Below are 13,613 nucleotides of genomic sequence, written 5' to 3' on the forward strand. Positions count from 1 at the left end.
TTCTGGAGAGCAATTTGGAACTATGCTCAAAAAGTTATCAAACTGTGCATACCCTTTGATCCAGCAGTGTCTCTACTGGGCTTCTATCCCAAAGAGATACTAAAGAAGGGAAACCACATGTGCAAAAGTGTTTGTGGCAGCCCTCTTTGTAGTGGCCAGGAACTGGAAATTGATTGGATGCCCATCAGTCAGAGAATGGCCGAATAAGTTATGGGATATAAATGTTATGGAATATTATGGTTCTGGAAGAAACGACCAGCAGGATGATTTCAGAGAGGCCTGGAGAGACTGACAGGAACTGACACTGAGTGAAATGTGTAGAATGGGGAGATCATCATACATGGCAACAAGAAGATTATTCAATGATTAACTCTGATGGACGTGGCTCTCTCCAACAATGAGATGATTCAAACCAGTTCTAATTGTTCAGTGAAAAAGAGCCATCTACACCAAGAGAGGGAACCATGGGAACAGAGGTTGGAATATAACATAGCATTCTCACTCTTTTTATAATTGTTCGCTTGCATTTTGTTTTGCTTCTCTTTTTTTCTGGTTGGATTTGATTTTTCAGCACGATAATTGTGTGTGTCTGCATAGATTGGATTTCACATATATTCCTATCGTGTTTAATATATATTGGATTACTTGCCATCTGGGGAGGGCATGGGGAAGTGGGGGGGATTAGAACACGAGGTTTTGCAAGGGCTAATGCTGAAAAATGGTCCATGCTTATGTTTTGAAAAATAAAAAGCTTTGCTAAAAAAGAAATAATAAAAAAAACCAAATACGTCCTTTTCCTTTTTAGTTTTTTCTGTCTCTTTTGTCTCCCGCAGGAGCCTCCCAAACACTGAGCCAGCTCTAGCAACGTGGACACCCAACTCATGATGCTTCGTAGACATCCATCCTCAGAAAGTCTCCCAGTAAGATAAGTGACCTTATCCACGGCATTCAAAACCTTTCCATTTTCTATAGCTGGCAGTTCCGTGGTGCTGGCTTGGGGAGTTTTCCTGGTAATTGTTAGGTCAAAATTAGCACGAGCAGCAGAGAATCGCTCGGGACTTTGGGGCATCCCCGCCTCAGAAGCTGCATTGCACGTACAATCAACTGTGAATAAAAAGCCTTGTACCAACCCTCTCTTCGCTTTAGTCTTGGCTTGGAGTAAATGAAGGAATGAATGAATGGCATCTCTCAGTCTCAGACACAAGAATCCAGCAGAGCCTCTCCTCTCTGTTTCAACTCTTCACACCCAGAGGACCTTGTATGAATTAGGAAACCCAGCAATGGGGGCAACTAATGTGGCGCAGTAGGTAGAGCCCAGAGCCTCAGGAGGACCTGAGTTCAAATCTGACCTTAGACACTTAACACTTCCTGGCTGTGTGACCCTGGGCAAGTCACTTAACCCCAATTGCCTAAAGAAAAGAAAAGAAAAGAAAAACAGTTGTCTTGCCTCTGTTCTAGGCACTCAGGTCTAGTTCATCAAGTCAAGCTGAATAACCTTCAGAGGAGAGGAATAGTGAAGGGCCTTGAGGCGACCAGTGTGGCCATTATGGGCACGAAGGACCCTCATCCCCACTCCCCGATGAAAGACTTGGGCCACTGGGCAAGGCTCCATCTCCCCTTCAGAGTCAGGGGGATAACTAACTCTTCCACCTCTGAGTCTCTCTGGCTAGAGCCCCCGTTCCAAGACGCTCACCTCAGCGTTCAGTGCCGGTAATAGTATCTCTTGGAATCTTCTCTCTTCCGTCCTCAATGCAGAGCAAGGATTGCAGCGTCGCAGTATCATTTAACCAATGAACATAAACCAGTTTATTTATTTTTTTATTAGAACCTTTTTATTTTCGGAACATACACAAGGATAATTTTTCACCACTGACCCTTGCAAAACCTTGTGTTCAAAATTTCCCCCTCCTTTCCCCACCCCCTCCCCTAGATGGCAAGTAATCCAATATAGGTTAAACATGGTAAAATATGTTAAACCAGTTTTTTTTAAGGCAAGAAAGATTTCCCTCCAATACTTAGGAGCCCAAGCAGCCGGGTGGTATAGTGGATAAACTGCTGGGGATGGCGTCAGGAAGAGTCGAATTCAAATCTAGCCTCAGATACTAACTAGATTTGTGACCCTCGGCAAGTCATTTTACAATGTTTGCCTCAGTTTTCTCATCTGTCAAATGGGGATAAGAATAGTACCTACCTCCTATGCTTGTTGGGAAGATCAAATGAGCTATTTATTATTTGTAAAAAGTCCCTTAGCGCACAGTTCCTGGATATAAATGTTGCTATTATTTTTATTTTTACCTTCTTGGTCCTGGGAAAGAATAGGCTCAAATTTGTGGCAGTTTCTACAATTGTGTCCCCATCCCCTTCCTCTCCCTCAGCAAGTTTACTTCCTACGGCCTTTGGAGAAATCGTTTTGTAGCTCTTTCTCGGTTGTCCCCAGTCCCTCCTAGGCAGCATCAGCCGGTCACTGGAGACTTCGCTCCTCACTGGGGTCAGTCGTGCATGGAATCTGGCTCCAGATCTCCCACAGGAGACCCCCTCCCTCTCCAACCCTTTAAAGGTTCAAAGGTCAAAGTCTAGTCCGCTACCAAGGCCAAGAGGCAAAGAAACAAGCCCGTAGCCATGGCCGCGTGTGGGTAGCCCAGGGCAGTGGGGATAAAAGGCTGGACCTCCCTCCCCGCCACAGGCTTTCCCCTTTATGGCAGCTAGGAAAGTCACACCTGTAAATGATTTCCACCTTTAGAATGCTCGTTCAGCTCCAGCTGAGTGATCGGTCAGCCAGCAAGGGAGTCCTGGCCGGAGAATGATCCCGGCACGGGGTCCACCCCATGGGGAGGCCCCGGCTCGGCCAGGATTGGCTGCAGGACTTCAGTGGGCTTTTCCCAGAGAAGAGGAGACCCACGGGGGCTTATTAGCGGTCCTCACGAAGGTGAGGGGCTGACCCATGGAAAGGGCTCAGCCTTGTCCTTCCTGTCCAGAAGGAGCAGAAGGAACCGATCAGAGCCCGGGACGTGGGAAGGAATTAGATTTAGGCTTAATTTAATGGAAACTTCCCTAACAATAAAAGGCGCCCCAAAATGGAGTGGGCCGCTTGGTAGGGAGTGCCTTCCCCGTCCCTGGAGTCTTTAGGGAGAGGCTGGAAGGCCCTTATTAGGGGTGTGATAGACCGGGGGATTCTTGTACTGGTACACATTAGCGTGGCTGTCTCAGAACTTTTCCAATTCTGAGATTCTGAGCTTTCTTTCCTCCCTTTTTCTGCTCCTCCCTTCTTCCTTCCCTTCCTTTCTTGCCTCTTTTTTTATTCTCTTTCTTCCCTTCCTTCTTTTCCTCCTCTATTCTTCACTTCTTTTTCCTCCTTTCCTTTCCTCCTTTTGCTCCTCTTTTCTTCCTTTCTTTTTCCCTTCCTTTCTTCCCTCTTTTTTAATTCTCTTTCTTCCTTCTTTTCCTCTATCCTTCACTTCTTTTTCCTTCCTTCCTTTCCTCCTTTTTCTCCTCTTTTCTTCCTTTCTTTTTCCCTTCCTTTCTTCCCTCTTTTTTATTCTCTCTCCTCCCTTCCCTCCACCTGGGATTCTTCTCCCGTTTTCCTCCAGGATTCTGCCTGGGTCTCCCCCTTTGCCCCATGGTCCCTGCCCTCTGCCCTCCGCCCCCATCCCTGCTAGAACGAAAGCTCTTTGAAGACAGGGACTCTGTCACCTTTGTAACCTTCGCTCTGAGAACAAAGCCTGACAAACAGGAGGAGCTTAATAAATGCTGGTTGAATTTACTCATTTAGACTATGGCAGAATAGGGGCTCCCTGCCCCAGGGAAGCGTGAGGGACTTCCGCCTCCCCCAGCTCGGATGCCTGGGATGCCCAAAGAGGGCATCATCATTGCCCCCCACCCGCAGCCCGATCCAGGGGAGTGCTCACTCTGGGACCCCAGGAGGCCGCCCCCCCCCCGGATCCAGGCTCTGAGTTCTGGGCTCCCAGCCCGAACACGTTTTTCTGGTTCTTGCTCCGCACCCCAAGCTCCATCCGAGACAGCGGCCTTGCTTCTGAGAGCAGATAAAGGCCTGTGTCATTGGGCCAGGACCCGCCCGGGACAGGCCCGGCTACACCCAGCTCTGGGCTGGAAGTCACGGGCAGGCTGGGCTAGCTCCTGGGTGGGCCGAGGTAGAATGGGGCGGGGAGCCGGGAGGGGCTCCCACAGCTGAAAGCCCGAGTCCCTTGTTCCCAGGGGATTCTGGACCTCCTGGGTTCTGCCAGATGGCACTCTGCATGCAGCCCATCTGGGAGCCTGAGAACAGGGGGTGTCAGGGTGGGAGGGGGCTGAGAACAGGGGGTGTCAGGGTGGGAGGGGCCCGAGAACAGGGGGTGTCAGGGTGGGAGGGGCCCGAGAACAGGGGGTGTCAGGGTGGGAGGGGGCTGAGAACAGGGGGTGTCAGGGTGGGAGGGGCCCGAGAACAGGGGGTGTCAGGGTGGGAGGGGCCCGAGAACAGGGGGTGTCAGGGTGGGAGGGGCCCGAGAACAGGGGGTATCAGGGTGGGAGGGGGCTGAGAACAGGGAATGTCAGGGTGGGAGGGGGCTTAGAACAGGGGGTATCAGGGTGGAAGGGGCCTGAGAACAGGGGGTGTCAGGGTGGGAGGGGGCTGAGACCCTGAGGGGGTGTCAGGGTGGGAGGGTAGAAAGAACCTTTGCCTCTCTTTTTCCCTCATACGTAATAGCTGTTTGTAGAAGAGGAAATGACTGATGAGTCACTCCCAGGAATCAGCCACTGACAAACCAGACCGGGTCTCTTGGTCTCCTCTCCCGGCCCTTCTCAGGCTCCTCGGGGTCCAGGTCTGGCTGGCCCTGCTTTTTCCTCCCCGGGGCCCTGCACGATCCTCCCGCTCTGCGCCCAAGGTGTTGTCCCCCTCTGGGTGCCGGCGGTGACTCATGGGTCTGGCACAGGCTGGATTCCTAAAATATTTATTTTCAAATGTTTGGATTTGAGCAAAATATTGTAGCTGGCGGAGTGGCTCGTTCCCATCCATCCAACTTCCCTCCATCCCCGCCGTGCTGCCCCCCCCCCGGGAAGGGGCTGGGCGTGGCCATGTGTGCCTCCCCCATAGCCCCCGAATCATCCCCTCCATCCCCCCTGCATCAGCCCCTTCCTCGGCCCCTGACACTCCAGGACCCCTTTTGGTCAGGTTCTTCCCCTCCAAAACTAGGCCCAGGTCCAGCCTGAAGCCGGGGTTTAAGTACCCTGTGACCCTCCTCATCCTCACTGTGCCCCCGAGAGCTGCGGAGCCCCGGGGTTTAGAGCTAGAAGGACCGTTAGGACTCATCGAACACGGTTTCCATTTTTAAAAAGTTATTGTTCGAAAAGGAACGAGCATTTATTAAGCACCTATTATGTGCCACGAGCTTTGTTCAGCACTATATAACTGAGATAATAGTTATATATCTCAGTTGATGCTCACCATAAGTCTGGGAGACACAGACACACGTGCACACGTTTGTCCCTAACGTGGAACCAGGGCAGCTAGATGGCCTAGTGGATACAACAGGAATCCGTGAAGCGGAGTTTAAATCCAGCTTCAGTCATTTACTAGCAGGGGGATTGTGGGTAAATCCCTTAACCCTATTTGCTTCCATTTACTGTAAACTTACAGTAAAATTAGTTGGAGAAGGAAATGGCAGAGGACTCCAATATCTTTGCCAAGACCATCCTAAAATGGGCTCAACTGAAAAACACTTGTACAAAAAGGAAATGCAGTAGCTAAATATAAAGTGCTGCACTTGGTTCAAAAAGTCAGTTCTCTAACTAGAGTTAACTAACTAGAACAAAAAATTTTAAAGTGCCTACTATGCGCAAAGCATGATGTTAGGTATGGGGATGAAGGCCAAAAATAAAATTTTTGAAGTACCCACTATGCGCAAAGCACGATGTTAGGTATGAGAATGAAGGCCCAAAATAATTTTTTTAAGTACCTACTGTGTGCAATATGTTAGGTATGGGAATGAAAACCAAAATGAAAAGTTTAAAGTACCTACTATGCCCAATGCACTGTCAGGTTTGAGAATGAAGGCCAAAATGAAATGGTCCCTCCTTCAAAGAATATACATTTGTCTGAGCCGATTCACACTAGAGTGTGTTGCCTTATGAGGTAGCGAGTTCCCTGTCACCGGTGGTCTTCCGAGGAAGGCTGGGGCACCCGAGATCAACTCTGAAGTTCCTTGTCATTCTCTGATGCAGAAGATATCCAGACCGTATGATTACAGGGACACACGGGCACACACAGAGAGAACTCTAAAATTCGACACTTTTGACATTTGTGATTTACATAACATTTTACAGATGAGGAAACTGAGGTTCAACGCAGTAAAATATTTTAGCTCAGGGACAAAAACAGTCTCTGGATCTCAGGAAGACAATCATGATCGTCCCTATTATACAGATGGCAACACTGAGGCTCCAACTAGTCGTATCGTCACCGCCATCATCACTATAACAGCTAGTAATTTTGTTCTCTTGTTCTCAGTCTTCACGGGAAGGAAGGAAGGAAGGGAGGGAGGGAGAGAGGGAGGGAGGGAAGGGAGGAGAGAAAAAATAGTATTAAACACCTACTATGTGCCAGGCCTTTAGCTGAGCTCTTTACAAAGACCATCTCATTTGAGCCTTATAATAAACCTAGGTGCATTATTATCGCACCCATTTTGCAGATGAGGAAGCCAAGGCCCTTGGGGGACAATGCGTTAGGGATATGTGGCCGGCAGCCTCCCTCTGCTTTCCGGGCCCTCCCTCCTACCGGGCCTGGACTGGGCTGGGGGGGGATCCAGACTCTCCGGCGGAGCGGCCCCGGCTGCCCCAGATCCCTGGGCCTCCTGGCTGGTGCCTTGGGGCTCCCAAAGGGCTCTGGGGAGGGCACAGATAGGATGGGACCTTGGTGATGGCCACCGCCCCACCACCGGCCTCCTGTCCGTCCACTTTAAGCCGGAGCGTTTGCCAGCTCTAGAAATATCGGGCGCCTTCAGAGAAACCCAGTTTTCAATGTTCTAGAAGGGAAACTGGAAAAGGTTCATCCCTGCCCAGCCGGAAACAGTGTCCTCACTGCCCCCGAAGGAGCAGAAGGAACCGATCAGAGCCCGGGACATGGGAAGGAATTAGATTTAGGCTTAATTTAATGGAAACTTCCCTAACAATAAAAGGCGCCCCAAAATGGAGTGGGCCGCTTGGTAGGGAGTGCCTTCCCCGTCCCTGGAGTCTTTAGGGAGAGGCTGGAAGGCCCTTATTAGGGGTGTGGTAGACCGGGGGATTCTTGTACTGGTACACATTAGCGTGGCTGTCTCAGAACTTTTCCAATTCTGAGATTCTGAGCTTTCTTTCCTCCCTTTTTCTGCTCCTCCCTTCTTCCTTCCCTTCCTTTCTTCCCTCTTTTTTATTCTCTTTCTTCCCTTCCTTCTTTTCCTCCTCTATTCTTCACTTCTTTTTCCTCCTTTCCTTTCCTCCTTTTGCTCCTCTTTTCTTCCTTTTTCCCTTCCTTTCTTCCCTCTTTTTTAATTCTCTTTCTTCCTTCTTTTCCTCTATCCTTCACTTCTTTTTCCTTCCTTCCTTTCCTCCTTTTTCTCCTCTTTTCTTCCTTTCTTTTTCCCTTCCTTTCTTCCCTCTTTTTTATTCTCTCTCCTCCCTTCCCTCCACCTGGGATTCTTCTCCCGTTTTCCTCCAGGATTCTGCCTGGGTCTCCCCCTTTACCCCATGGTCCCTGCCCTCTGCCCTCTGTCCCCATCCCTGCTAGAATGAAAGCTCTTTGAAGACAGGGACTCTGTCACCTTTGTAACCTTCGCTCTGAGAACAAAGCCTGACAAACAGGAGGAGCTTAATAAATGCTGGTTGAATTTGCTCGTTTAGACTATGGGAGAACAGGGGCTCCCTGCCCCAGGGAAGCATGAGGGACTTCCGCCTCCACCAGCTCGGATGCCTGGGATGCCCAAAGAGGGCATCATCATTGCCCCCCACCCGCAGCCCGATCCAGGGGAGTGCTCACTCTGGGACCCCAGGAGGCCGCCCCCCCCCCCGGATCCAGGCTCTGAGTTCTGGGCTCCCAGCCCGAACACGTTTTTCTGGTTCTTGCTCCGCACCCCGAGCTCCATCCGAGACAGCGGCCTTGCTTCTGAGAGCAGATAAAGGCCTGTGTCATTGGGCCAGGACCCGCCCGGGACAGGCCCGGCTACACCCAGCTCTGGGCTGGAAGTCACGGGCAGGCTGGGCTAGCTCCTGGGTGGGCCGAGGTAGAATGGGGCGGGGAGCCGGGAGGGGCTCCCACAGCTGAAAGCCCGAGTCCCTTGTTCCCAGGGGATTCTGGACCTCCTGGGTTCTGCCAGATGGCACTCTGCATGCAGCCCATCTGGGAGCCTGAGAACAGGGGGTGTCAGGGTGGGAGGGGGCTGAGAACAGGGGGTGTCAGGGTGGGAGGGGGCTGAGAACAGGGGGTGTCAGGGTGGGAGGGGGCTGAGACCCTGAAGGGGTGTCAGGGTGGGAGGGTAGAAAGAACCTTTGCCTCTCTTTTTCCCTCATACGTAATAGCTGTTTGTAGAAGAGGAAATGACTGATGAGTCACTCCCAGGAATCAGCCACTGACAAACCAGACCGGGTCTCTTGGTCTCCTCTCCCGGCCCTTCTCAGGCTCCTCGGGGTCCAGGTCTGGCTGGCCCTGCATTTTCCTCCCCGGGGCCCTGCACGATCCTCCCGCTCTGCGCCCAAGGTGTTGTCCCCCTCTGGGTGCCGGCGGTGACTCATGGGTCTGGCACAGGCTGGATTCCTAAAATATTTATTTTCAAATGTTTGGATTTGAGCAAAATATTGTAGCTGGCGGAGTGGCTCGTTCCCATCCATCCAACTTCCCTCCATCCCCGCCGTGCCGCCCCCACCCCCACCCCTGGGAAGGGGCTGGGCGTGGCTGCATGTGCCTCCCCCATAGCCCCCGTCTCATCCCCTCCATCCCCCCTGCGTCGGCCCCTTCCTCGGCCCCTGACACTCCAGGACCCCTTTTGGTCAGGTTCTTCCCCTCCAAAACTAGGCCCAGGTCCAGCCTGAAGCCGGGGTTTAAGTACCCTGTGACCCTCTCATCCTCACTGTGCCCCCGAGAGCTGCGGAGCCCCGGGGTTTAGAGCTAGAAGGACCGTTAGGACTCATCGAACACGGTTTCCATTTTTTAAAAGTTATTGTTCGAAAACGAACGAGCATTTATTAAGCACCTATTATGTGCCACGAGCTTTGTTCAGCACTGTATAACTATTATCTCAGTTGATGCTCACCATAAGTCTGGGAGACACAGACACACGTGCACACGTTTGTCCCTAACGTGGAACCAGGGCAGCTAGATGGCCTAGTGGATACAACAGGAATCCGTGAAGCGGAGTTTAAATCCAGCTTCAGTCATTTACTAGCAGGGGGATTGTGGGTAAATCCCTTAACCCTATTTGCTTCCATTTACTGTAAACTTACAGTAAAATTAGTTGGAGAAGGAAATGGCAGAGGACTCCAATATCTTTGCCAAGACCATCCTAAAATGGGCTCAACTGAAAAACACTTGTACAAAAAGGAAATGCAGTAGCTAAATATAAAGTGCTGCACTTGGTTCAAAAAGTCAGTTCTCTAACTAGAGTTAACTAACTAGAACAAAAAATTTTAAAGTGCCTACTATGCGCAAAGCATGATGTTAGGTATGGGGATGAAGGCCAAAAATAAAATTTTTGAAGTACCCACTATGCGCAAAGCACGATGTTAGGTATGAGAATGAAGGCCCAAAATAATTTTTTTAAGTACCTACTGTGTGCAATATGTTAGGTATGGGGATGAAAACCAAAATGAAAAGTTTAAAGTACCTACTATGCCCAATGCACTGTCAGGTTTGAGAATGAAGGCCAAAATGAAATGGTCCCTCCTTCAAAGAATATACATTTGTCTGAGCCGATTCACACTAGAGTGTGTTGCCTTATGAGGTAGCGAGTTCCCTGTCACCGGTGGTCTTCCGAGGAAGGCTGGGGCACCCGAGATCAACTCTGAAGTTCCTTGTCATTCTCATTTTACAGATGAGGAAACTGAGGTTCAACGCAGTAAAATATTTTAGCTCAGGGACAAAAACAGTCTCTGGATCTCAGGAAGACAATCATGATCGTCCCTATTATACAGATGGCAACACTGAAGCTCCAACTAGTCGTATCGTCACCGCCATCATCACTATTAACAGCTAGTAATTTTGTTCTCTTGTTCTCAGTCTTCACGGGAAGGAAGGAAGGGAGGGAGGGAGGGAGGGAAGGGAGGAGAGAAAAAATAGTATTAAACACCTACTATGTGCCAGGCCTTTAGCTGAGCTCTTTACAAAGACCATCTCATTTGAGCCTTATAATAAACCTAGGTGCATTATTATCGCACCCATTTTGCAGATGAGGAAGCCAAGGCCCTTAAGGGACAATGCGTTAGGGATATGTGGCCGGCAGCCTCCCTCTGCTTTCCGGGCCTGGACTGGGCTGGGGGGGGATCCAGACTCTCCGGCGGAGCGGCCCCCGGCTGCCCCAGATCCCTGGGCCTCCTGGCTGGTGCCTTGGAGCTCCCAAAGGGCTCTGGGGAGGGCACAGATAAGATGGGACCCTGGTGATGGCCACCGCCCCACCACCGGCCTCCTGTCCATCCACTTTAAGCCGGAGCGTTTGCCAGCTCTAGAAATATCGGGCGCCTTCAGAGAAACCCGGTTTTCAATGTTCTAGAAGGGAAACTGGAAAAGGTTCATCCCTGCCCAGCCGGAAACAGTCTCCTCACTGCCCCCGAACGCTCCATCTTTAAGGATTAGTCCCCAGAGGTTCTGGGTTCAAATCCTGTTTTACCATTTACAACTTGTGAGCCCATAAGCTCCCCACAGCCCTCTTTGGGCCCTTTGTCTCCAGGACAAAGAAGGTTGGATCCATGACCTTTAATGAAAGATGCAAAAGTGAGCCCTCTGTCAACACTTGCTTCTTAGCCCTGACCTTAGGGAAGTGGTGCTTAATTAGTGCTGGCTTCTTAGCCCTGACCTTTGGGAAGTGGTGCTTAATTAGTGCTGGCTTCTTAGCCCTGACCTTTGGGAAGTGGTGCTTAATTAGTGCTGGCTTCTTAGCCCTGACCTTTGGGAAGTGGTGCTTAATTAGTGCTGGCTTCTTATCTCTGACTTTGGAAGTGGTGCTTAATCAGTGCTGGCTTCTTAGCCCTGACCTTTGGGAAGTGGTGCTTAATCAGTGCTGGCTTCTTATCTCTGACTTTGGAAGTGGTGCTTAATCAGTGCTGGCTTCTTATCTCTGACTTTGGAAGTGGTGCTTAATTAGTGCTGGCTTCTAAGTCCTGACCTTTGGGAAGTGGTGCTTAATCAGTGCTGGCTTCTTATCTCTGACTTTGGAAGTGGTGCTTAATCAGTGCTGGCTTCTTATCTCTGACTTTGGAAGTGGTGCTTAATCAGTGCTGGCTTCTTATCTCTGACTTTGGAAGTGGTGCTTAATCAGTGCTGGCTTCTTATCTCTGACTTTGGAAGTGGTGCTTAATCAGTGCTGGCTTCTTAGCCCTGACCTTTGGGAAGTGGTGCTTAATTAGTGCTGGCTTCTTAGCCCTGACCTTTGGGAAGTGGTGCTTAATTAGTGCTGGCTTCTTAGCCTGACCTTTGGGAAGTGGTGCTTAATCAATGCTGGCTTCTAAGTCCTGACCTTTGGGAAGTGGTGCTTAATTAGTGCTGGCTTCTAAGTCCTGACCTTAGGGAAGAGGTGTTTAATCAGTGCTGGCTTCTTATCTCTGACTTTGGAAGTGGTGCTTAATCTGTGCTGGCTTCTTATCTCTGACTTTGGAAGTGGAGCTTAATCAATGCTGGCCCGGACTTTAGGGAAGAGGCGCCTAATCAATGCAGGTCGCGATCCAGCCCGAGGCCGCGTTGCTCCGGCGCTCTGCTTTGCTCCTGGAACCGGGACAGCGCTTGCGTCCCCTCCCCGCCCCGGCTGCCCGCCCCGTCCAGGCTCTCTAGCAGGCTCCGCAGACCCAGACGGAGGGGAGAAGGCGGGGTCAGAGGAGAGGGAGCTCAGCTAGGAACAAAGGGGAGAGGAGGAGAGTCAGGGAGGGAGGAGCGAGCGCGGCCGCCAGCTCCAGAGCCACCTCCGCCAGCCTCTCACCGCGTGGGGTTGATTCTCAAGCAGGGGAGGGGCCCCGGCAAGTCCGCGCTGGCAGGCTCGCGGTGGGGGAAAGACGCGGGGTGTGGGGGAAGAAGGGAGGAGCCGTGGACTACAAGCCCCATGAGGCTGTGCGCCAAGTCGGCGGACTCAGTCTCGGAGGGAGGAGCAGCAGCGGGAGGCGTTATCTAAAATTAAATCGAGCCAACCGCGGGAGGGAAGAGGCTGAGGAGGGCGGGGAGCGGCGACGGATTGGCGGCGACGGCGGCCGGGGGCGGGGGCGGGCGGGGCCTGCGGAGCCGGACTCCGGACAAGCGGGGCGGGCCGGGCAGTGTCCCTAGGAGACTGTGGCGCAACGGACGGCGGTCTGCTGGCGGCGGGCGGAGAGCCGAGTGCGGTCCCACGGACCGGCCGGAGCGCGGGGCGGACGGAGCCGGTGCATGGGCCCGGGCGCGCGGGGCTGCGCGGGCCGCCGAGCCCAGGTGGGTGTGCGGGCGGCCGCGGGGCGGACCGCGCAGACGGGCCCGGGGGCGGCCCAGGAGACGGCCCTGGGGGGATGCTGAGGACCGCCTAGTCCGGACTCCGGGCAGGCGCAGCCCGGTGGGGTTGGGCCTCGGGGGCGGATGCTCGGGACCGTGTAGTCGGACCCCCGGGGCTGGGGGGGAAGGGAGAGAATGCCCGGGACCGTGTAGACGGGCCCGGGGGATGCTCGGAACCGCCCGGCCGGGCTCGGGGACGCGTAGTGGCCGCTGAGGATGCTCAGGACCGCCTAGCCGGCCCCCGCGGGGAGGCACGGACCTTGTAGACGGCCCCGAGGGAAGCCCAGAACCTCACCGACGGGCTCTAAGGGATGGCGGGATTGTGTGGACGGACCTTAGGGGCCGGCCCTAGAAGGGCTCTGGGGAAGGACTGCGTAGACAGGTCCCAGGTGATGTTGGGCTGTCCGGCCGCGGGCCCGGGGCCACTGGCGGGTCGCAGAGGGGCTCCCGGGCGGCTGGAGGCTGAGCTCCCCGGGACGGAGAGACTGGGGGGCAGGGACCCCAGACTGACGAGGAAGGAGGGGTCCGCGGTGTGCTGGGTATGGCTCCGTTAACTTCTGAAGGCAGATGGCTCCTGTCTGAAGGGGGGGCTACCAGGGGTCTCAGGGGTCAGAGGGCCCAGAGAGTGGGGAGAAGTGGGGAAAGGAGGGGGAGGGAGAAGGGGCTCCTGAGGGGATTACATTAAGGAGTAAGTGACCCCAGGAGGGGGGGCGCTGTGGACAGAGCGAGGGGTGACATGACGCAGGTTTCCCGGCCCCTTCACCCCCTCCAGACTCTGACCCAGCAGATGCCCCCACCCCCCCCCTCCATCCCCCTGGGCTGGCCGCCCCCTCACCCCCACCCTGAGGGCTTCCTGGGAATGGACCGGCTCCCACGCTCCGGAGCCTGCTCACCTGGAGATGGGGGAGGGGGTGACCTCGGGGTGAGCCTGGGG

The 13,613-nt window shown here is 53.1% G+C and overlaps 1 protein-coding gene and 1 long non-coding RNA gene across 6 annotated transcripts in view; one reads left to right on the forward strand and one right to left on the reverse strand.

The window, feature by feature from the left end:
- Positions 1-3,956: 3,956 nt before the first annotated feature.
- Positions 3,957-11,632, reverse strand: LOC127545701 (uncharacterized). Of its 5 annotated transcripts, none has more exons than XR_007949791.1 (3): positions 10,608-11,632; positions 6,008-6,900; positions 3,957-4,934 (listed from the first exon to the last, which is right to left on the reverse strand). It is a non-coding gene; the product is annotated as an uncharacterized LOC127545701 (long non-coding RNA). The 5 variants fall into 5 exon arrangements; XR_007949793.1 differs by lacking the exon at positions 3,957-4,934 and having other exon boundaries at positions 5,119-6,900; positions 10,608-11,117; positions 11,337-11,632; XR_007949795.1 differs by lacking the exon at positions 3,957-4,934 and having other exon boundaries at positions 5,119-6,900; positions 10,608-11,205; positions 11,337-11,632.
- An 876-nt stretch (positions 11,633-12,508) lies between these two features.
- The window catches only part of SMTN (smoothelin), a 33,228-nt gene continuing 32,123 nt past the window's right edge, over positions 12,509-13,613 (forward strand). Inside the window, exon 1 of the mRNA XM_051976261.1 lies at positions 12,509-12,622. The gene's annotated coding sequence lies outside the window, so the exon portion shown is untranslated. The remainder of the gene's footprint in view (positions 12,623-13,613) is intronic.

The sequence above is a fragment of the Antechinus flavipes genome, chromosome 1 (genome assembly GCF_016432865.1).
Source record: "Antechinus flavipes isolate AdamAnt ecotype Samford, QLD, Australia chromosome 1, AdamAnt_v2, whole genome shotgun sequence".
In the NCBI taxonomy this organism is placed as follows: Eukaryota; Metazoa; Chordata; class Mammalia; order Dasyuromorphia; family Dasyuridae; genus Antechinus; species Antechinus flavipes.